Raw genomic sequence first — 24,491 nt, forward strand, 5'->3', positions numbered from 1 at the left:
ATTGTGGTATTTGAACCTGCAACTTCTGTCTACAGTCTCATGGACTCTTACAACTGGTTTGTGCTACAGAATATCTCATGCATACTTGCTATTACAGTTGGGATATGCATGCTCAATTTGATACAGCTCTATAAATTATCGAGAAAAGCTATCTTTAACTTTTAATGCTACTACAACACTTCTCTTCTGCGGCATACATACCACTTGCTTCCCTCAGTCTCTTTAATCGTGCAACATGATCTTGCAAATTGATCTCATGCTCAGTGGCAACTGGGAAAGAACAGAAAAGAAGAGCATTATGCATACCACTCTTGCCTATATTTAGCTTTCTAAGTCTTACAGGTACTTTCTTAATTTCATAGTAACACAGCTGTGGAATGCCCACAGTCTGGAACTCCTTCAACAGTATTCTTTTTTCTCCTGTGTAGGTCATTAAAATAATGCCTACGTTGCTTTCCAGTGCATATGGTACCAGTGGCACTAGATACGGCCTTTGCCAAACTATTCAATGCCTCAGACTTGTACTGGGAGGCAAAATAGTCCCCCTGCAGAATTATTTGCCTGTGGTGCTTTACCAGGAGTCTAATAAATACTCTGGACTCCTGGACACCCCACCTCTGTGCCCTAAATCTGGAATCTTCAACTCTAATGACAGCAATGTCTACCAGCTGAACTAGAGCAATGGAGACTGATGCTTTCCAGTCAATTCAAATTATCAAGTTTATGGGTAGTGTGCAAACCCAAGCAACAATGCCAACCATGTTTGTGTGATGTTAAGAGGAGAGCAGCAGTGCAAAGCAGGAAATGATTAAATAATTGCACTTGACACTTGGCCATAGTTTAAGGGGTGTCTACTGTAGCCTGGGAATACATATTTAAAATTGGAAGGTAACTGTTAGGTTTGCTGACTTGCACTCTGGGCATCAATGTAATGACATAACACATTTGCTTTTACTTTTCTACACTGAGAAAATTGATTTTTACACTGTGAGATTCCAACCTAAACATAAGGGACAAAACATTTTCTTCCACAGCATTTATTCTTCATCTTTACTGCAGAAGAATGGCTACTCAGTCATCACCAGGATTCATACATAAAAAGGTGAGCATATGAGCTGTTACACATGTATGTGTGTGACCTGACAAGGTTATTGGATATAGATCCAGTTGTATATGTGTCTTAGACAATTGTGAAAGTCCAGATAGCATAATTATACTTACAGAACTGTAGTACACAGTATACCCTCAGTCACACATTTGAAAACACAGTAATGGTGTCTCATCCCACATACATATAATTCATATCAGCTCCACTACCTAAAGTGTTATAAGTGAGAGTGAATATAATGGGAAATGGAACAACAGTAAAGGTATGTGGAATATTCTGTATTAGAACCCAGGACCATGTGCATAGCAGTCCTACACTTACACCTGTTGCCATAAGAATGTTGAAAACACACTTCTCTCTATTTTTCATTTCATTGTTATAAAGTACACTGTCACAGCAGTAACAAAACTATTTGCACACCCTGTACTAGAACTAAAGACCATCTAGTTACATGATATTCCCCTAATTTATAATCGTTGTTAAGGTCTCTGTGTTAACTGCCACTCAACACTGCTTAGTGGGTTTGCACTGTTCCCCGCAGAATTAATTGAATGTATCTACTTTCAATTATTGGCTGTCTGGGTCCTGTCTGCAGGTGTTCTGTCTGCTTCCTGGTTGGGCCAGTTGTCCAGTTTGCACACTGCCAAACTGATATAGATTATCCTCTGTTTCCTGTGTTTGCACTAAGCGGCACATCTTGCTAAGCAATGCACTGTGCAAACACTGGTCCCACCTCCCCCCCCCCCAAAAAAAAAGAAAGAAAGAAAAACAAGAAATGTTGAAAAGCAATCTATGACATACATACTAGAAAATGTTGGTTCACATGAGATATTTCTGCATAGATCTGGATTTGAACTCTCACTTCAATGAACCTCCAGAACACAGAAAGGGTGCCTTATCACTTTTTGCCACATTAACAACTTTGCAGCAAAGAACTGATATCATTCTGCATATAACCAATTGCAACTTAATCTACAGTGATATGAAACCATACAACTGTTACTTTTACGTTTAATATATTTGACTGTAGTACATTAAGTGATCACACAACCAGTTATGGCAATTTCTTGCAAATATACAGCTCTGTACTCTCTCTCTCTGTGTTTGTTGGTCATGTAGTCCATTCTATATCATTGGCCCTAAAATGCACAAGGATATTAAATGGAAATAGTATCCTATGCAGTTTCCAAGAAATGAAGGGAAGGTTGGATGCTAATGAATAGAACTTGTGAATTGTGTACTGCTTACTTACATTTTCAACCTTACATCTAACACTTTGTAAGTCTAACGTTATACACCCACTGGATATAGGGCAGCCTGCAGTGCTGTTGTGTTTTCCTTCCCAAACCAGTAATTGTTCACAGTTGAAATCCATTAAAAATAAGCACTGTGGCAGTGTCTGCATTATGTTTGCATTTGCAACATGGAGCCAAATATTTGGGATTCAGCCATTCTAATCAGTTCACATCTGATTTTCATCTTTACTGTGCTAACAACCCCAAATCTACACCATATAAAAATGCAACCATGTAGCTAAGAAAACTGATGGTGAGGAGATTTGGATATTTGGAGGACACAAAATAGAGGTTATGACTTTGAGATATAGCTGCAGAGATGATTACTGAACTTGATAAGGTATGCTTGCATTTTGACAGCTACATACTGCATATGCTGGAATGTAGTTAAGAAAACTCTGTTGCAAAGGCTTTTGCACTTTTATCTGTATGCATTTGTTAAAAGTATACTAATGCCGTGGGCATGTTTGTCAAGGCATTTCACAAGTATGCATGAATGGCAATACCTTAGCATGGAATGTTTTGTGATAAATCTGTACACATGTTTCTGAGACAGTTAATTTGATAGCACTTTTAGCATTTCAAAGATGGTTTATTAGCAAAATGTATCATTTGCCTGTTCTTTTTTTTTTTTTTTGGGGGGGGGGGGCAAAGATGTATTTCTGTTATGGCACAAACAAGGATATGTTGCTATTGTTACTCTCCTTTTTTGCATCTAGCCTGTTGTTTGGGCTTCAAATCTGTAGACTGTTTTTTGTTTCTCCAGTGGGTAATACCGGGCTGCTACATTTTCTGTTTTATCTGGGAACAGTTATTTTGCAGTTATGTGATACTTCTGTGTATTATCCTTCTGTTGTCTTTTAGGACACCTAAGAATATGCTACCCAGGTATCACAATCCTTGAAGATCACCTTTCACTGATGCTGAAAATCAGGTTATTGTTGACACTTTTAGGCAACATGATGCCTTCCTTCTTGAAAGGGGACAGGGAGATATGTCACACCGAATACAGATTTGAAGACAGATTGTTGCTGATGTTACTGTCATGGGTGGCCATGGCAGGACATATGAGCAGTGCACCATAGAGCCACTTACATGATCTCATCTGCATGGTGGAGAGCAGCTGCAGTGGGCTGTGATCAAATGGGTTCTGGGGTGGCCTGCTACAGAGCTATCACTAACACCAAATGAAGAGTTCCTGTCCACTGTCAAGGACCCAGACAGCTCCCATGAAAGTGCAGAACAGCATGTCCTTGACATCATTCCGACTGTTCAGAGACAGCAAGCATGTCCCAGGAAGGGCTTCCAGGTAGGCTTTTCTATCTCAATTGTTGAATATTGTTATATAGTAAAACAATTTAAATCAATATGTTACTTTTGTTTCACAAGAAATTTTGTTTGTGGGGATTGAAGATTGCTGCAGTTAACTACACATTCTAAGTGTTTAGCTTAGGTTGGAGTTGTCATCCAAATACTTGTTGAAAGTATAGTTAATAGACATATAAACCGATACAAGTATTACCCCATGTATTAGTTAATTGTGATGATGTTGTCCTTACCTTTCTCTTAACTTCTTCTAGGACCATCTGGCATGCAGAAGATAGGCTCATCTACAGATGGTAAGCCAAACTTTTTTTATGTCAGTACTGATAAGCTATTCAAAGAAATATTTTAGTGTGCGATGTTGATGTCAGGACTGTTGTGTGTATTAATGTATTGCCTAATAGTGGCAGCACTGTCATTTTGTTAGCATATATTGGAGTATAGTAGTTTAGGTATTAATTGTTCCTATGTTTGTTGCTTATTATCACACATGATCCTGACAGTGGAAGTGTAAGACTTTGACCACGTGTCAGAGTATCAGTAGACTCTGATGATGATGGTGGCCAAACAGAAGCACATTTGGAGGGTGCAGACATTGAATCTGACACTGAGGTTGACATACAGCTATTCCCTGAAATTGAATCGGACACAGTCTGAAGGCCTATGCCTACCCATTCCAATGAGTCCTCAGGTACTGGACAGGTGGAGGCCAAGGCAATTGATCTGGGAAGTGTAATTACTGTGGCTTCAGTGCTGTTGACTCTGGCCATGACCAAAGTGTGGGCAGGGTGCCACAAAGGAGGGTTGTTAGGGGTGCTGGGGGGAGGCCTGCTGTCCATCCTCCACTTGATACACATGTCTCTTCCCACATCACACAACATATGTTTAGTGCTACAAACCAAATAAAATAAAAGATGCTGGCAGGTGAATTTCCAAGAAGCACCAGACACAAATATAATACAAAAAAACAAAAATTTAATGTTGAATAAAATCAATAAAAAATCAATTTGTGAGCACTTCACCTGCCAGCATCTTTTATTTTATACGTTTAGCACTGTCATGGAGGCACAGGCACATCCCCATATGAGTTCCAGGGAAATGCTTAGGGTAGTAAATGTGATACAGGCTGGTATGCTTGACTGCCTCCACTGTGTTGTTGATTCAATGGATCAGATAAATGACACATTGGAATGAGGGATGTCAGTGATGGAATGAGCAGTGTCTGTGAAGAAACATCTGCTGGGAGGAGGATGGCATCCTCATGGGCATAGGTAAGCCACATCATCTGCTGTTAGGCAATGGGGCTGTGCCCAATCATGTTCCCACAGTGGCAGTACTTCCACTGCTCCATTAGTGGGTGAGCTGTCCACACCCAGATGTGGCAGCCAATGGGGACATGGTCCTGGGCATCCTTGTGAGGGGAGTTCACCCAACACACATCAGTCACATTCTGGAAGCAGCAGTGCATCTGACTGTGGGTGTGTATGTGCCAGTGCAACTCCTGACAGAGTCAGTTCTCATAGTCAGGGATGACAGTGATGAGCTGTCACTTCTACCATGCAAGGCTCACATCTGTCTGACATACTAAGACACAGAGCTAGCTCAGAGCTTGGCATGTGTTCATGCAGACACTTACATGCCAATTTCACCTGGAGGACCCCTGTTGGCATAAGAGTAATGGCTCAGCTGTACAGCTTTAAACTCATTTTGTCTCACTGGCCATTTGTTGATTTATCCAAATCTCTTCCTGCTTCACTTTCTTACTCACAAACATTCACCAGCCTTTTGTGTCATCCTAGGCTTCCTGCCTCCCACACAACAACCTGTGCAAATGATAACTGTGCTATATCCCTATTTTCTGTCTTTTGGATTCAGGGATATGTAAGCTTTGTATCTGATGCTCAGGGTGCATAGCTGACTTAGTGCTTAGTATATCTGCATGTGTGATGTTGAACTGGTCATTGTACCTTTGACTTATATTGATCTTAGAAAGTTAGATAGTTGAGAGCATCAAAAATTTATAATTGTATTGTGAATGATCTTGTGAGTGTTGTGTAGTCTGAAAATGAAATGTGTATCATTAAATTCAAACTTCTCTCTTTACTGATTTTCCAGTACAAATGTATGGTGCTAAACGTGAAGGCATGCAGTGACCATCAGTACTTTTGAGAAGTATGACTTTGTGAATCTTTGATGCCCAAGGCCTTCACTTAATAATAGGCACATATAAGTCAAATAAGTCTCTGCTGTCACATAGGTTCATAGGCTAGTACTAGGCTAACTGCCCTTGCGAGCCATTTTAAGCCTAGCCAGTTATCCCCTGTGAGATTCAAACCCTGTACCTTGTGTTTGTAAGGCAAACACCTTAACCATTAGGCCACCCTCCCAAACCCTGTTAAGGTCATTTCTGTGCAAATCTTCCACCTTTTACTTGCTTACACTACCAATTAATAAAATGAAAGAATATGCCATTTATTCATACTATTACACAATACGGACATGGTTTGAGAATTACCTTGTAAATCCAGCAGTTTCAACAGTTTTAGTTCAGGGTTGACTATGTGTGATACAAGAAGTACATAGCCAAAACATGCAGAGGTAAATGCTGTGAGAGTTACTTGGCATCATTATTACTGTATGTATCTGCATAGGAGAAAGATTTTAGGCCCTTAGGTGGTGAATGAGTATGCTATGTGTTGTCTCTTAGCCAATGAGAGGGCATATTGAGCATGCATATGTCTACCCACAGCAGTTGCTGGTTCCCCCTCTGACTCCTCATCTATGTGTGGCTGTGGTGACCCTGCCATTGGTGGTAGGATGTGTGCTCTTTACACTTGTTGGTCCTGCTGAAGTCCATGGATTGTACTGCAGGGCTTCCCAGATGTATCTAGGCACCAAAACCATGACATCAGCAGCCGAAACACATGCTCTATGATATTTCTGGATTGAGTGTGTGCCTCATTATGGTGCTCTTCAGTGGGTGTGTGTGCATTTCTGATGGTGTCATCAGCCACAGTTCCAGTGCATAACCTGCATCACCCAGTAAGTGAGCAGGTGGGATATTCCTCCTAGCTATCATCTGATAAAGTTGGGAGGTGTGCCAGATATGTGAGTTGTGATAACTGCCAGGTTTGCCAGCACACATGTTCCAGATGATTGCCTCGGCATTACAAAAAGGTACTTGTAGCTAAGATTCTAAGTGCTACACATACCTTTGTCTCCACTGGGATGGGTTCCCCTTGGTTTTCCCTGTCACTGAAATGAGAACGACTGAGGTTGCAGAGTTTTATTAGTGGATCTCTATCCACTCTGTAGTGCTCTGCAATTTCCGCATCATGTAGGTTGTGATACGTTACCTAGGGTCTGAAAACTCTTCTCCTTCTTGTCCCTGGGCCATTAGCAGCAGCAGCAGCACAGACTTCAACCTGTTTTACATACACATGAATTAAAGCAACAGAAGCCCCTAACATTGTTTCTGTGTAGACTCCTTTCTGTGGCTGTATTCCATTAGGTTTGGGAATTCTCAGGGAAAACCAGCACTGAGTCTACATGATTGCTTTATAATTTGTTGAATTACCCATCATCTTGGATTGGTTGATTAGCAAACAATTCAGCTGCTTATGCTGTAAATAGCATGCCGTGGTATTTACTTTGTTAGCATGGCAGTGCACAGCTCTACTCGGCATGCAGAGCTGCTTACTGAATCCAGAAAAGTGCACTACCATGTGTACATTACAGCATAATGTGCATACGATGTAAACGGACTATGTAGGCTTTAATGAATCTGGATGATTGTCATTATTTTTTTGATTTTTCAGTAAACATGCCTGCAACTCCTGTTTATTCTATGATATATTTTAGAGTGATTATGACATTATTGAAATTAATATGATTAAATACTTGGCAGAAACCACTTATTCTGTCATCAACCGCTGATGCTTTCTGCTGCCAGGATAAGGGGAAGAGTATACAAAGGAAGGAATCAGTTTTGTTTAGAATATACAAACACAACTTTTATTATCTTTGGGCACTGTGAACATGTCTATATGGTCTAAATACTAAACAATTATCTCACATGATTAATAATACCTGTAAATGTGGGCATTACTTACACAAATCATATTTGTTTAGATTAAATGTTTAGTTATATTTTAGCAAAGCTTGAACTTACCTGCAATCATATAAACTTTTCTGCCTCTGTAGACCTCAGCTATCTTCATTGTCTGCATTTTGATGTTTTATCTTACATTTAATAATCACATACTGAATATAACAAAATTATCATTATTTAATAATCACTTTGCAGAATAAGTGAATATATTGGCAATGCTACTGTCAGATACAAGCCTAAGATTTGGTAAACTTAGCCATTTCCCCGGAAGAGTGGAACATTTCCTTTTCAGGAATCATGTATAAATCGATATGCCAGCAGCTCTCACACATGTCACTGAAGTGCAGTTCTTGAGTCCATTTGAGTTATTCTTATCAATATTTGATAGGCCTTGAACCTGGATTGCCTTTCATTGAAGCCTGAGCTTGCTTTATAAACCTGGAGTCAAATTTGGGATCATTATAATCTGAAAAGACTGTGCGCTGCTTTTGCATTACTTAATCATTTTGTTTTCATTTTGTTATAGATGAGTGAAACTGAGAGAGACAGAGGCTGATGTAAAAAAAGGACAGGAAAGAGGAATAAAGCAAGTCAGCCTATAAAGTAGGTGCAAAGACTGATAAAACCATTAGCTCTGACAGAGACTAGTAATTGTTCTTTCAGTCAAGTTTTGGCCTCATCAAAGTTAAAGACAGCTATGTCATTTCATTTGTAAGTCTGAGACCTATTTTAAAGTTAAGCCAGAGAAGAACTGCCATTTATTTATTTGTAAAAGAAAATGGTATATACACACACACACACACACACACACACACACACACACACACACACACACATATATATATATATATATATATGCATACACACACACACACACACACACACACATATATATATATATATATATATATATATATATATATATATATATATATATATATATATATATATTAGATATATACATGTATATATTTACCTATGTATAAAGACAGATAGATACATACATATACATACACATCCATAATCCCCCTTTTTCTCCATTTATGCAGATGGAGTTGGAGATACAGATGAATAATGAGCATCATCTAGAGTCATTGTTCACACTGCCAGATAGCTAGCCTTGCTGTAGTTGCTATTCAGTATCTCACTAATACATTCAGACAGTTTAGAGTGGCCATTCTACCTACTGCATGTCTTAGAAATGTGGAAAAAACAAAGACCCCATGGGAAAACCTGTGTGAACATAGGGGGACATGCAGACTCCACACAGAAGGATCCCTAGTCAATAACTGAACAGGAGAACCTCTTCTTGTGAGTCAACAATAATACCAATTGTACTATTGTGTGTCTTTCACACATTCACACACACACACACACACACACACACACACACACACACACACACACACACAAAATTACATTACATAAGCCAAACAGAAAGAAGGCTCATCACACATACTCACAGCAATGACATGGAATATGATATAAATGGTGATAAATATATGATTAATGAAAATGTAGAAATGCAAGCCTGTATATAGGCAGGAAGGATACTGATGCCTAGGTAATGCATAACACACAAATACAACATAAATACTGATGAAATCTACTCAGCTGCTACCACCTTGTGTATATATGCTTGCACACATATGAAACCGATCATGGAGGCAGAAGGTTATATATTACCAGTACACTTGCATTAAAATGATGATACATTACAGGAAGGTAAACATACGTATATGAGTGACACACTAAGGCAAAAGCTATAAGCAGGAATGGAGATGGACAAGAAAGGTCCACATCAGTGAGGAAATGCCAGAAAGAGAAAGTATGCACCAAATAAAGCAGAACAACCATAGCTAAGGAGACACAGTGGGCATGCATGTGACCACAACACAAGATGGACTGTAAGTTTCACTAGGTATACTAAAGCAAATGACCAAGGTCTGACATACATGCATAGTGCATTGTGGATGCCTATAATCATGTCTTTGTACAAATGACACAAATAACAATGTAATGTGCAACAGTTAAACAGCAACTGACAGGTACACAACATAGGTAGGTTTGCATATCACATACTCATATATACTGTCATGCAAACATAACATAACAGTGGCACAATCACCATTATTGATATAAATATTAGAGTGCATGTGCAGGACTGATAAAATGACAGTCCTGTGTACAAAAGTAAAGCACAACAAAATGGAGTAACTGCATGTAACCAGTTACATATTGCAAGATCATTTGTGTGTTGATTATATTACTCAAATGTCCAAAATTTGGATTAACTACTGTGGCAAGTAAAGTTAGAGATAATTTCATATCCAATAGCAGAGCAAAAACTCTGACTCAAGATACGTCAAACTGTTTATTAAAACAAGTAAAAAACATAATGCAAAGCATTTGGGTGATACCCTTCCTAAGTGCAATTCAAGTTAAAACATTAATCTCCATTTTATATAATAAGTAGAAATACAATCACATGGCACAGCCCTCCAATCAGAGAAAATCAAAATTAACTACTCACAAAGAAATTTATAAATATGTACAAGTTTTTTTAAAAGCTTATATATACAAGTTAAAATCACAAAGTTGTGTTTGATTCTTAACTAATACAGGTTTGATGCTAACAGCACTGTTTATACCAAGTTCCATATCAGCTCGCAACCTTAAAATCTAGTTGTATTCACTAATTTTCAAACTGTTGTTAGCATCGCCCTCTCTGATACTTTTGCATATGACATCAATGACCCGAAATCTAAAAGCATGGTCAGTCCCAGTTTCTGCTTTATGTTTGGCCAATGCATTTGTTTGAACATTTCTTCATGTACCTGGCTTATGCTGTATAATATGATCCTTAACCCTGCGGTTACATTTTCCAACATAAAAGGCAGAGCATTTATTGTAGGTGCATAAATACACTATATTCATTGTGTTACATGCAGAGTCATATTTGAAGATATATTCTTTGCCTGTTCTTAGATGTTTGCATGTACTATCTGTAAAAATATATCTACAGCAACACCAATTATAGCAGGGATATGTCCCACATTTGTTAGTCACTATTTTATGCTGATTAGATGATCTAAAATCCTTATAGCATAATCCTCTTTTTAAGTTTCTACAGTTTCTATAAGAAAAAATTGGTTTGTCACCCAGCATATATTTTAACACCAGCAAAGCCCACAGGATGTTCCAATTCTTGTAAATTATTATTTTAACTTCATCAGTTCTTCTATTAAATGCGGTTAAATACCTAATTTTATCCCCTTGTGTGTATCTCTGGTGAGTCAACCTATGGTTCCCATTCTCATTAAAGAATGGTCTGGCTGACCTATTTCTGTCATTAATCATCTCATCTAAAATTTGCTGTGTAACTGTATCATCATAGCCTCTCTCTTCAAATTCTGAGGCAATTTCATTCATTTGTTCTCTACATCTGTCTTCATTTGTGTTCAACCTACTAATTCTAGTTAGTTGTCCTTTTATAATTCCTGTAAATGCATGAGGTGCATGCATACTCTTCCTATGCATGTACTTATTGGTATGTGTTTCTTTCTTGTAAATGCTGCTATCTATAATTCCTGTATTTCTATCCAACTTGATACCCAAGTAATTGATTTGCATATCAGAATGGAACATTTTAAATTTTAAGAAGTCTGTTGTACTATCAAGATATTCTATACATTCTTTAAGAGTATTTTCATCTCCTCCCCAAAACAAAATAACAGTCATCAACAGAATGCTTATACATCAGCACATCTGAATTTAATGTGTTCCTATTACTATAAATTGATCAATTCTCCCATTGACTCAGGACAACATTAACACATGTATTTGCTATGGCAGTACTAATAGCTACTCAAGAATTTTGTAAATATGGTTAATTTTCAAACAGAAACACATTCGTTAATAATACTATCTCCAATAATTGACATATGTTTTGAATATCTCTACAATGGATATCGCTATTTTCATGGAGGAAATCACATATGGCATCAAGGCCATGGTCATTTGGAATGACTGTAAAAAAGGAGTTGATGTCAAGTGTAACAAAGAAGCTATAAGAATAAAATCAATATGCTTTCAATATGCCAGTTGAACACAGATGTGTTTTATTTAGGCTGTGTCACCAAATATCCTATTAAGTCATTGTAAGAAAATATCTCCTATTAAAACACATAGGACAATATTCCACATAAAATTATGCACACTTTAATGCTGTTCACAATAAGTCAATACATATTACACATGCATAAGTCAGTATATATTCCACATGCCTCACAGATGCATTTTGGGAAGTCTGATGTAACATTAGCATGGCTGCATGTTATAGGACTACACATCTAAATCTGAAGATTTAAATATTGAAATAATAATTTTCTCACCCCTCCTGTAAATTTGTGTTTGAACACTCCTCCTGTGTCTAGCTCATTTGCTCACTCAACCGAGTAGAGTGAGATCATATTTTGACTTCGGACACTACTACCAGTCCCATCTGTTCAGCTCTATCCCACCTCTATTCCAGTCTAGTGTCACTAGCTCATTCTAACTAATACAGACAGAACATTTGTGAAGGGCAAGCCACTTATGTCCTTAATATTGAATTATCGTCTGTTTCTCCTTTCTCCCTTTCCACTTTACAAAAAAAAATGCTAAGCTTGTTTCCTGCCTTTCCTGTAACTAGTCTAGTCCAGATATATGTTTGCTGTAACCAGGACTGTTTGTAAGCTTCTGAGTCCCCAAAGCCTTTCTGTGTTGGAGGGAAGCCTTCTAGCTTATCAGTGGGAGTGGTAAGCACTAGGTAGCCTATCTACCACAAGAGTGGTTTCTGGCCCAGAAATTGTAGTTAATTGGCCATTTGGGCAGTTTTTCCATCTCTTTCAACCTTCTGATTTAAAAGCTCAAGTTTGTGCTTGTTTCTCACTTTTCCTGCAACTACTCTAATCCAGATACAGATTTGCTGTATTCAGGACTGTTTGTAAGCTTTGGAACCCCCCCAAGCCTTTCTGTATTGGAGGGAAACCTTCTAGCTTATCAGTGGGAGTAGTAAGCACTAAGTAGCCTATCTACCACAAGAGTGGTTTCTGGCCCAGAAATTGTACTTTATTGGCCATTTGGGTAGCTTTTGAATCTCTTTCAACCTTCTGGTTTAAAAGCCTGCATTTGCACTTGTTTCCCACCTTTCCTGTAACTAGTCTAGTCCAGATACAGATTTGCTGTATCAAGGACTGCTTGTAAGCTTCCGAGCCCCCCAAGCCTTTTTGTGTTGGAGGGAAGCAATCTAGCTTATTAGTGGGTGTGGTAAGTACTAGTTAACCTATCTACCACAAGATCCAGGTACAAATTTTTAGTTTTAGCACTTGAATTTGCTTATTCATGCTCAAACACTTGTTCAAAACTTGTTGTTAGCACTAAATAAGCTACAAATTACTACCGCATTCAACATTGCTCTTTACCTAGAGGAAATCAGTTTTTGTGCTTATTTTCCTCGCTTGCTTAGAGAAAACAGCTCTTATACTCACTTTCCTCAGTTGTCTAGAGGAAAGTAGTTTTTTATTCAGTCATGTCCAAGGGTCAGCTCTCAGTGTTCTCTCCTGTGTTCTGATGAATCTGGGCATCTTGGGGCAATGTAGTAATTGCCTCATGTACACAGGCAACCCTCTTCTCCTAACACCCAACACCTCAACCTGTGAGAGATGCACTTATCTAGCCAAACTGGAGGTTAAGCTCTCTCCAACCAAGGCTGAACATGACAGTCAAGAGAAGGTAAACATTTACACCACACCACACTCATCACATAGTCCCAATAAACCTACGCCACCAAAATCCACACATAGAAACACAATTTGCGGAGGCTCTCAATAATAATCTCCTCAAGCAACAGAGACCTGCAAAGCAGAAACGCAAGCAACCTCCACCCCCAACACAACCCAAATGACACATAGCCCACAGATTCAGTGAGCCAATAAACCACAGCCCATAAGGCATAACAACGTACCCAACACTCTAGCCATAGGTGACTCTATAGTCAGGCACACTGATGTCCCACTCACCAGGCTAAACAAGGAGAAGATTACTGTCAGCTGCCTGTTAGGTGCCAGGCTCTGCCACATAACCGATGCACTCAGGTCACTCCACAACAAGTACAAATATGACTCAGTCATTGTCTGTGTTGATGTGAATGACCTGAGATGTACCTCCCTGGACTACATGGAAACAGACATGGAAGAGCTCTCTGATCTTGTAGCCCAGGCAGGTTTGACCCTATCCCTGAGTAGCATCCTGCCATCACCCAGAATGATATCGCAGTACAAGGACAAAATTATTGACTTCAACAATTGGCTAAGCTTCTGGTGTCATTCTAAGTGGATCCAGTATCTTTCTGCCTGGGATGACATGGTCGACAGACCATGATGCTTTGCCAGAGATGGCCTGCACCTGTCCCTCCTGGGATTCCGGATACTTGGTAAGGGTCTTGCCGCCCCTATAGTGCCTTTTTTAGGCAAGGTTCAAATGACAAATTCACCACTGTTACAGGAAAAGGCAAGAAAAACAGAGGGTAATGCTACTGAATGCTAGAAGTCTAAATCTCGAAATGCACTCACTCGAGGAACTTCTTAAAATGGAGAACATCAATATTTGTGCAATGACTGAGACCTGGTTCAAGGCTCTAGAGAGCACCCCTGCATTACCAGGCTATAACTCATGCCACACTTTTCAGCCATCTAACCAGGACCAGATCACCAGGCAGAGGTGTGTCCATATTCATTAAGGATATCCACACCTCCAGGCTACTTGTGCAGCATAATGCATCCGAGGTTATCCAAATGCAACTAACTCTGGGCAAAACTGCAATCCAAATTATAGCTTGCTGCAGATCCCCCACCATGCCACAGGATTCCCACTCCTCTTTTCTTGATATACTGAAAAATATTAGGGTTCAACCAAACACTTTAATAATGGGCGATTTCAACTACCTTCCATTAACTGGGAAAACTACTCATGTACCAACTCTTTTGCTCAATGCTTTCTGGAATTCATAAATTCCAATGCCCTGGATCAGCTTATCCACACCGCCACTAGGGGCAACAATATCCTAGACCTAGTCATTATCAACAGGAGAGACCAGTGTTCCACACCTGATGTCAACTCCTCGATGGTCAGATCAAACCATAAGCTAATCACCCTAGATATCTGCATCCTGTCCCTACCCACCATTAAGGAAACCATGGTAAAAAAATTTCTCTAAAGCCAACTTCATGCTTCTTAAGAAATAAGTGGTGAACTTCATGACACCCATGCAGATGGACAATACAATTATGACTGCTGAATCCTACACAGATGCACTCTATAAGTACTTACACAAGTGCATGGATTGTGCTATCCCAAACAGAACCAAGATGCTATCCTCCAAAAAAAGGAAGCTAATATGGTGGTCCCCTGCCATAAACAAAGTCTACAATTGAAGGAAGAAACTGTTGCAAAAGAGAGTAAAATCCCATGAGTGGAGGAGCTCCCTGGTCAGCCTCAGTAAGAAGTTGAGATCCCTTATAAGATCCTCCAAATCTAGCTATTAAAACAAAATCACCACTGATTCTAAGGGCAACCACAAGGCATTCTATAGCTATGTCAAGAATCTCAATTGCAACACCCAGATCTTGTCTGAATTACAGTGCAACGGCATGAAAATTACAGAACCAACTGATATTGCCAACATCCTGGCAGATAGGTTCAGTGCTAACTTCCCCCCTCTCACCTCCAAAGGGCCCATATCTACACAGGAAGAATGAATAGTCCTTGTAATCACATCTATGCAGGTAAAAGTTGCACTCTCTAAAACCAAAAATACAGCATCCATGGGACTGGAGAACATCCCAGGCTGTGTTTTACATAAACTTCAGAACAAACTGGCTCCATACCTAAGCACCATGTTCAATCATAGTCTCACATCAGGCATTGTGCCTAGCAACAGTCATCCCACTCCACAAAGGGGGAGCCACACGGAATCCTGGGAACTATTGCCCTATTAGCCTGATGATACTGGTCTGCAAGGCCATGGAATGTATCATCATGGAACTCATAAACAAAGACATTGATAACCTCCAACCTCTGGACCCCACCCAGTTCAGGTTTTTGAAAGGCAGCTCATGCCTTCTGAACCTGGTTGACTTCTTTGAGGAAGTCACCAAAGCCATAGACAAGGGTAAGGTGGTTCACACAGCCTATCTTGACCTCACCAAGGCTTTTGACTCCATCTCCCATTCTGGAATTATAGCTAAACTCACTAAACTAGGTATAAATCCCTACATCACAAGGTGGGTTGCCAACTGGCTCACTGACAAAACCTACACTGTAAAAGTTGCATACTTCAAATCTGACTTCAAACCAGTGACAAGTGGAGTACCAGAGGTTCAGTCGGGGGACCTCTCCTGTTTGGTATCTACTTCTCTGAAGTGCAGGCTAACACAGAAGGCATCTGGCTAATGACTGCAAACTAGGAGCCATAGTTGAGTCCCTAAATGATGTGGACATCCTACAGAAGTGCCTCACTGAGACAGATGCCTGGTATCAAAGGCATGGCCTCAAGTTCAGTGCCAAAAAGTGCACTGTCATCCCCTTTGGTAAAATCTCTGTACGCATGAACTACCACATAAACAGCAGTCTACTTAATGCCAAATGTGTAATAAGAGACCTTGGGACCCAGGTGGACAATAGTCCCTCCTTTGATAATCACATCACCACAGTAGTCAGGAAATCCTTCTATGTGGCACACCTCATTACAAAAGGGTTCTCATCCAGGAAAAAAGAGGTCATTGCTTCCCTCTACTCAGCACTCATTAGACCCATTATAGAGTACAACGCTCCTTTTGGAATGTACCTCACAAGACATCTGCACCAGCTGGAAAGGCCACAGAAGTAACTCACAAAGAGGATTACTGGCCTCAAACAGATGCCCTACACTGACTGTCTCAAAAAACTTCAGCTTTACTCTGTAGCATATCTCCTACTCCCAGGAGATCTCTGCCTAACATATAAAGCTATGTTAAACCCAGAGCTGTTGGACATGTTGCACCTAAAGAAATCTCAATCCCTCCGAGCTACACCATCTAGGGACCTAAACACTGTCACCGCAATAAACAGGACATGCTGGAGTGATAGATTCCTGTCCCAGAGACTTCCTATACTCTGGAACAAGCTTCCCATCTATGGCAAGCAAAGTTCCTCATTAGCATTCTTCAAGAAAAATCTTGATGAATGGATGGGAAATGGGAAATAGGAAATACAACCCAGGGATCACTTCCTGTGGCTCTGCTTGACAAGGGCACAGGAAATTAACTTTCTTGAGTGGTGTAAGCCATGGAACCTTGTTGGCTAAGCTTACTTAAGCCCTTGGGCTGATAGCTTAGTACCTACCTATGAACCTATGTAAATACTATTTCTAGAGCTATAAAGGTGGAAAGTAATAACACATAATTGTCTCCATCCATCTCTCCTCAAGCCTCTGTATACACTCTGTGCACAAGGCTATATTCTTGGTCCACTCTTCAGTATCTGTAAACAGAAAAAGATACACAGCCAGATTCAATAAAGCTTACATGGTCTGTTTATACCATGTGTATGTCACACAGTGCACATGGTAGTGAGCTGTTTTGGATTCAATAAGCGGCTCTACATGGCTCTCATCACCTTCAGTTTCCCTAACTACATGGTTTCTTTTTTATAGTGTAGATTCAGAGATGTCAGCACAGTGAAGATGCAAATGAGCTGTGAACTCATTAGAATTGCTGAATCCTAAATACTTGGCTCTGTGTATCAGAAGTAAACATAGTGCAGCATTCTCTCATTGATTGCTTTTAATGGACTGCAACTATGAATAATTACTGGCAGAAAGAGAAGGAAAATACAACAGCAATGCAGAGTGCCCTTCATCCAGTGGATGTATCAGGTTAGACTTACAAAGTGTTACATGTAATTGGAGGGTTGGAAATGTAAGTAAGCAGCACATAATTCACAGGTTCTGTTCATTAACATCCAACCTCTCCTTTATTTGTTGGCAATTGGATGTTATATTATTGCTATTTAATATCCTCATACGTACACTGTATTTTTGTACTTATCAAAATTTTTACTGTGAATTGTATTGTATTTGTATAATTTGTATTGTGGAGCTTTTCTCCCCGGGTCTGCTGAAAAAGGGTGCAAGCTCAGTCACACTATCTTGGTCAACAAATGTCAAATAAATAAATAAGTAAAAAATAAATAAATATAGAATGGCTTACAGAGTGCATATCTCAGATTACTGGAGAGATAGGATAAGAATGCCCAACAACAACAGAGAGGTAAGACAGATATGCATATGCAAAATGATTTCAGTTCCTTGCTGGAGAAATATTTGTGTGACATAGAGAGATAAGGCATCCTTACTGTGTTCTGAAGGTTCATTGGAGTGAGACTGCCAATCCAGAACTATGTATAAATATTTATTATACCATGACCCCCCAAAACGTGCACGTTGATTGGCCAGCATGCACATTGAAAATCGAGTTATACTAATGGAAAAAGGTCCGGTCGCCCGGACTTTTTTCCGTTAGTATAACTCTATTTTAAAAACACTGTCTCGCTATGTTAAATGGGTTTAACATAGCGAGACAGCTTTAAAATAAGCAACGGAGATCTCCGTTGCTTATTTTAAAGCTGTCTCGCTATGCTAAACCCATTTAACATAGCGAGACAGGTTTTAAAAAAAAGCAACGGAGAAAGCAAGATCTCCATTGCTTTTTTTACTGACTCGCTATGTTAAACCCATTTACCATAGCAAAAACAGTAAAAAGAAAGCAATGGAGATCTTGCTTTCTCTGTTGCTTTTGCCCACAGCTCTGATGTACTGCGCAGGCACGCAGTACATCAGAACTGCCGCGGATGCCAGACATCTGCGGAAGGGCAGTAAACAGGCATTATACTATACCATTATTTAAGAAAAGTAATAGTTTCTTTTCTTAAATAATGTCATGGTATAATAGCAATAACCCACTTCTGGTGTGGTAATGCTGTATTACCACGGTTGGCTTTGTTTGGTACCGGCTTCCTCGGGACCAAACCACGCCAACCATGGGTAAATCCAGCATTACCCACACCCAGGCGTGGGTTATTGCTATAAATATGTACTAACATACACCCCTTACCCAGTACTGCTCTCACTAAATTAAAAAAAAATGATCAGTAGTCCCACAGAATATATAATTGTCCCATACATCCCTCTCCATTTTGCACACATGTCTTCTTGACACAGTTGATTCTGTCCAATTGGCTATACAACATGATTACTTTGTTGTCATCCTTCTCTCTGAAAGTGACAGTCCAAGTTCATCTAATATTTTGCAAATATGATCAGTTTTTACTGTTGAAGAAATGCAGAGCTATGGTTATTTCCTTCCTCCCTCCTGCACATTCCTGTATTGCTTTCCCATTGATCTTCCTCGATTACTCTCCATTTCACCACTTTGCTTTCTACTCCATTTCAACACCTATAATCTTGAAAAAACAGAATCTCACACACAACACACATAGGTAGCAGAAACAGCAGAGTATCCCTTCACTTTTTGGCTTCTATGTTTGTGCAGAGTTTCACACCATCTGGCCATCCAAAGTGACTGTTTGCAGTTGTACAATGCTGCAGTTACATTTGCTCAATGATGCTTATTCCTGTTGAGCTATGCCAACAAATAGCAACTCATATACTATAAAGAATTCATGCCATTTCTTTGTCACTTTTTATTTAAATGTCTTTAAACGTATTAGATACACCTGGATTTGATCCCAGTATCATTCAGCCTAAAAAGGAAATGTACCAATGCATTTTTATCTGCTGTCACATAGTTAAGCAGTAGGTGTGTTTTATAGACTCAGTACTAACTCTCAGACTTTAGCAGTGCAGCTCACTTCTGTGCACTGCTTAACTATGTGCAAACATAGAAAGTTTTGAAAATGTGCATATTGCATGTGCACTTGTCAACCATCACACAAACCCTCTGCTAGCTTTACTATTGGAAAGTAAATATTATTATGTATTACTGATGTTTAATGTCCATTTTCTGTCTATGACATAAAATTACACGTGGAAAGATAACAAACTGAAGGGCCTATCTAACAATATGTCACATATTTAAAATACAGCCATGTGTTGCCTCCTCCCAAGCACTGCAACCCTGGGGTCTCAATACTTTTTTTCACAAATATATCACTGACACTACAAAAATTAATATCAAATGTTGTGTGATATGTAATGCAAATCAATTTAACATGCATTACTAAAACTATTGACCCATAAGCCTAAAAAGCCTTACCTGTAAGGCTAGGGAAGGAATCAGCATGAGTTCTGTAGTTTGTGCACCTTAGATAGGTAGGGGTTCTTTTTTCACTGCAGTCAGTCAAGTGTGTGTGTGTGTGTGTGTGTGTGTGTGTGTGTGTGTGTGTGTGTGTGTGTGTGTGTGTGTGTGTGTGTGTGTGTGTTTGTAGCCCACACAGCAGAAGTATGACTCCTTCAGTTACTGCTCCAATCCCATGGATTAACAGTGGCTAGAAACTTGCACATGCCTACACATCCATTTCATTCTGGCCTTCTAACATCTTTTATACAACATGCCCAGCTGATGTCATCCACTATAAGTTGACCTGCAGTCCTATAAAGTTATACTTGTGCTGTGGCACTTGTGCAGGTGAGAGACAGGGTGACAATGTGGAAAGTAATTATCAGAATTCATCTGATGATATTATGTCACCAAATGAAGGAGAATGAAGTACTAACAATGGGTTAAGAAGAAGTGAAAGGCTTAACCAAACAACAACAAAAAATATGAGAAATCAGGACATTGGTGAAAGTGACATGCAAAGTCACCAGCAACAAAATTTTCAGAATGGGAATTTTCAACAATCGAAACGGAATCGAGTGGTGAGGAACAAGAGGAAGAAATGGTGAATGCACTGGACTCGTTATCCAACAAATTTAATTGTCATGAAATTTTAACAAATTTCAGTGGTGACTTTAAAATATATAATTACTCTAATATTACCATTTGTCCTGAAATTGTTGAATTATTATCTAGAGGTTATACCTTTGTTCCTTCACGCCCCATTGATTTAGCTGGGACACTATTAGATTTGAAATTATTCTGTAGGAAAATTAATCTTACAGCACTTATGGGTAACAATACAAAGGAGAAATCTGACTTGTATGTATGCAGTGTATATAACCCCCCATTACAGCCACTGGTAGCCTTATTTGAAAATGCTACAGAATTAGACTTGAGGAATCTAGAAAAATCTAATATTTACAAAAAGAATTATAAATTCAACATTAGTAAGGAAGAAAAAGAGCTCCTAGATTATTTAAAACACGCACCCATCCGTATCATGAAACCTGATAAGGGTGGTGGCTTGGTGATTATGTCCATAGAAGACTATAATACTAAAATGTGTGCCATCCCGGAGAGTGAAACTTATAGTAAGGCCTCAATTAATGCAATGAATGGGGCATACAGGAGAATAACAGCTTTTATAGAGGAATTATATATTGAAGCAAGAATAGACAGGGACATTTATTTATATTTACAGCAGTCGTTCCCAAGAACACCCTATTTATTTGGGATACCAAAGATTCATAAAGGACTCAGGAATCCACCGATGAGACCTTTAGTTGATGGGAGAAAAAGTTCCACATATAATTGTGCAAAATTATTGGACAACATGTTGAAAAAATATATATCAAATGAAAAACAAATTTCAAAAGATTCATGGGCATTTTTGAAATCTATTAGTGAGTTAGAATTTTTTCCTCAATCAGTTTTTGTAACAGTAGATGTGAAAGATTTATATTCAAGTATCCCACACCAAATAGCAATCGAATGGGTAGCTGAAATGTTATATATGTTAGGAGCACCAGCAAATGAGATAGGTTTAGTGAAAGAACTAATAGACACTGTGTTATCTTACAACTACGTGATGTTTAATAATGACATCTATCATCAAAAAATTGGTGTAGCGATGGGCTCACCATGTGGTGGAGCCATACCAAATCTAGTTATGGCTTATTGGGAGAGGACTTATGTCTTAAACAATAATGAAATTAAAGAAAAAATGTTATATTATACGCGTTTCCTGGATGACATTTTTATATTATTTCAAGGGACAGAACAACAGATGGAAGATCGTTTAAAAGGGTTTAACAACACCACTAGTTTTTTAAGTTTCACGTTTCAGTATGACATCAATAAAATAGAGTACTTGGATGTTTCCTTGAGAAAAGATTATGAAAGTAAATCTTATTTATCTAAAATATATAGGAAAGAAACACATTCAAATATGTACCTTCATTTTACTAGTTGCCACCCGAAACATCAGAAAAAATCAGTAGTAAAAGGTCAACTAGTAAGAGCAGCCCGTATGACATCATTAGAAGAAGAATTTAATGATGAATGTGAACTAATTCTCAAATTTTTCACATTAAGGGGCTACCCTCTTGATTTTCTAAAAGAGATATTCATGGAAGTGACATTTAAAAGAATGGAAGGTTTATATGTCCCTATCTTGAAGTTAGGAACAGCAATGAGGCAAGAAAATAGTGTGATGACTGTAGATACCACTATAAAAGAAAAAGTGGATGACTCATTTGGGTGTAACTTTATTTGCATGTATAACTTGGATTCGAAATTAATATTGAACATAGTTGTAAAGAATTGGGAATACTTGATGAATGACAACTTTTTTAGTGAATTATTGCCAAGTAAACCCAAGATGGTGTTCAAACGTGGGATGAATTTAAAAGAAATCCTACAAAGGAAAAATGTGTTGCAAACAACTAAAAGAGGCATGTCGAAATGTTCTATGTGTAACTGTTGCAAGTACATAGAAGAAGGAAGTAAATTTGTAATAAATGAAAGAGAATACAGATCAACATTAAAGTACAATTGCAACAGTAAACAAGTTGTTTACTTAGCAAAATGCCAGTCATGCCAGGCGTTCTACATAGGAAAGACTGATAGGAAATTGGTCGACAGGATTAAAGAAGATATTTACAACATTAATGTTAAGAAAATGGAGAACACCTTGGCGAGACATATTGACATGTTTCCGACTCACAGCTTTAAATTTAGAGTTATAGATCAAGTTAACTCAGATGGTAGAGGAGGAAATGAAAGTTTATTTTTAGAAAAAATAGAACTGTTTTGGCAACTTAGAACCAATGCTGTCAGATTTCCAGGTCTAAATGAGATGTGTTCCATCAAATGTGTACTTAGACTAAAAAACTTAGAAAGGTGAAACCCTTTTATTTTATTTTATTTTATTATATTACACACATTGTTATACTATACACCAAAATCATTAAGGTAACTGTATATTGCATACTAAAGCTAAAATAATTTAATCAAATTTAATTTATTATATATTAAATATTAAGTTTAAGTAATGATGTTTTTGTATTATTATTTACTATTTATTGTTATTTATTAATATCTATTAATATTTATTGATTTTAACATGTATTGATTTTATATATATGATATCTATTAAGTACCATTAAATTGGTCTTAATATATTCATCATCTAATGTATGAGTATAGAAGTACAGTATAATAACCTAAAGACAGTAAAATTAACATTGATTAAATAAAAGTGTCTGTAGAAGTACCTTTGAAGTAGGTTAAAATGATTTGGTTGGCAGAGGGTGTGTATGTACACATATAGTTTATTATTACATATTTTTATATTTCATTATGCTTCAACATTCATTAAAGCAGTTATTAAATGCAAGATATTTAATTTTAGGCTAGAATGGTTTATGTTTACTTGCACACATACATTTATTATTATTCAGTGAGTGAAATACGTTGGTAGGAAAGGTCCACGCATTTGTTTTATAGTGTCTTAAAGTAATATAACACAATATAATATGGCTTAAAGATGTTTTTAATCTTGTGTTTTAACCTGACGAATTAATATTGATTTAAAACATTGATTATATTTATATTTATATTTATGTTTATTACATATAGATTTTTAGTATTTATGTTTAAGTTAAGTGTATTAAATTAGATTAAATTTATTAATTAATTAACTGTATTGGATAATGATGCTCAGATGGACTATATAAAGGTATATTTTAAAAGGGTTGTTGTTTCTGAAGAAGTTGGGGCAGGAGCCCTGATGAAAAGTGTATGATTATTTGCACACTTCAAAGTGGAATAAAACGTTATTGTGAAAAGTTTCCAGTATTTGTTTAAATACAATTATAACAACAGCAGTGCTATCAGTGATTATCCTGGCTTTGGTGCCCGAGTGAGGTGAAGCGTTGTGTTTAGCACTTGTGTAAAGTACTGAGCTTTGTAGCATGTGTACCTAGATAGGTAGGGGTTCTGTTCTCACTGCACTCAGCTCTGTGTGTGTGTGTGTGTGTGTGTGTGTGTGTGTGTGTGTGTGTGTGTGTGTGTGTGTGTGTGTGTGTGTGTGTGTGTGTGTGTGTGTGTGTGTGTGTGTGTGTGTGTGTGAGTGTGTGTGTGTGTGTGTGTGTGTGTGTGTGTGTGTGTGTGTGTGTGTGTGTGTGTGTGTGTGTGTATGTGTGTGTGTGTGTCTAGCCCACACAGCAGGAGTG

The sequence above is a fragment of the Protopterus annectens genome, chromosome 10.part0 (assembly GCF_019279795.1).
Source record: "Protopterus annectens isolate FY-2018-M chromosome 10.part0, PAN1.0, whole genome shotgun sequence".
NCBI classification, from domain to species: Eukaryota; Metazoa; Chordata; order Ceratodontiformes; family Protopteridae; genus Protopterus; species Protopterus annectens.